The sequence below is a fragment of the Somniosus microcephalus genome, chromosome 4 (assembly GCF_052327205.1).
Source record: "Somniosus microcephalus isolate GS21.2 chromosome 4, FLI_Smic_1.0, whole genome shotgun sequence".
Taxonomy (NCBI): Eukaryota; Metazoa; Chordata; class Chondrichthyes; order Squaliformes; family Somniosidae; genus Somniosus; species Somniosus microcephalus.
In genome coordinates, this window is record NC_140990.1 from 247,158,310 (window position 1) to 247,160,018 (window position 1,709).

The window sequence follows — 1,709 nt, forward strand, 5'->3', positions numbered from 1 at the left end:
TGCCTTTCTCGACATTCAGGACGTCCCAAAGCGCTTTACAGCCAATGTAGCACTTTTGAAGTGCAGTCACTGTTGTTCTGTAGGAAATGCAGCAGCCAATTTGCACACCGCAAGCTCCCACAAACAGCAATGTGATAATGACCAGATAGGTTTTTTTAAAGTAATGTTGATTGAGGGATATATATTGTCCAGGACACTGGGGGTAACTCCCCTGCTCTTCTTTGAAATAATGCCATGGGATTTTTTACGTCCATCTGAGAGAGCAGACGGGGCCTCGATTTAATGTCTCATCCGAAAGACGGCACCTCCGACAATGCAGCCCTCCCTCAGTATGCATTGGAGTGTCAGCCTAGATTTTTGTGCTCAAGTCTCTGGAGTGGGCCTTAAACCCAAAACCTTCTGACTCAGGAGAGAGTGCTACCAGCTGAGACCCAGCTGAGAGACCTGGGGGTATATGTACACAGATCTTTGAAAGTGGCAGGACAAGTTGAGCAGGCTGTTTAAAGCAAAGCATATGGGATCCTGGACTTTATAAATAGAAGTATAGAGTACAAAAGCAAAGAAGTTATGCTAAACCTTTATAAATTACAGTTTAGGCCTCAGCTGGATTATTGTGTCCAATTCTGGGCAACACACTTTAGGAAGGATATTAAGGCGAGGGTGCAGAGGAGATTTACTCGTATGGTACCAGGGATGAGGGACTTCAGTTAGGTGCAGAGACTGGAGAAGCTGGGATTGTTCTCCTTCGAGCAGTGACCGTTAAGGGGAGATTTAATTGAGGTGTTCAAAATTATGAAGGGTTATGATAGAGTAAATAAGGAGAAACATTTCACTGGCAGGAGGGTCAGTAACTGGAGGACAGATTTAAGATAATTGGCAAAAGAACTTTTCTTGCACCGTGAGTCTTTCAAAGAGCCAAAATTGTCACGATGGGCCGAATGGCCTCCTGTGCTAAATGATCCTGTGATTTTAGTAGTCTTCTTCAAATCTAGAGCTAGGACAGGTATAAATGGCCTCTGCTGTAAATTCTATGATTTTTTTGCATGACTTCAGGACCCTACTTAGTCTTTAGCCTTCACCTCTCTTTTACAGCAAAAATAGCTTTCTGTCCTCTTGGGACACCACAGCTACTACATTTGTTTTAGTGTGGCCATAGATCCTTTCTGTTGCTCCTGGGTGGCTGTAGCCACTGCTTATGTCTCCCCTGTAGTCATTGCTGCTTTCTGTAATCCTGATAGTCTGTACCCAACGTCTTTTCATCCCAATGTAGCTGCAGTCACTATTGTACTAATTTGGCCTCCTTTCAGGTGACCTGTTTGTGCTCTTTCGTATGGCCATCCACCCACCCCCAATCCCAAACTACTCACAGAATCACAGAAACCCCACAGTGCAGATAGAGGCCATTTCGGCCCATCGAGCCTGCACCGACACATATCCCACCTGATTCCCGTAACCCCTACACCAACACATATCCCACCCTATCCCCGTAACCCCACGTATTTAATCCCCCTAACACTAAGGGTCAATTTATCATAGCCAATCAACCTAACCCGCACATCTTTGGACTGTGGGAGGAAACCGGAGCACCCGGAGCTCTCTAAACTAAGATCCTCTCACAGGGATGCCAAATCCCAGTTCCTCAACCCTTCCCTAAATGCTGCCAAACTTCAACACACCCGAGCATTGCCAAAACCCAGGATACACCTTCA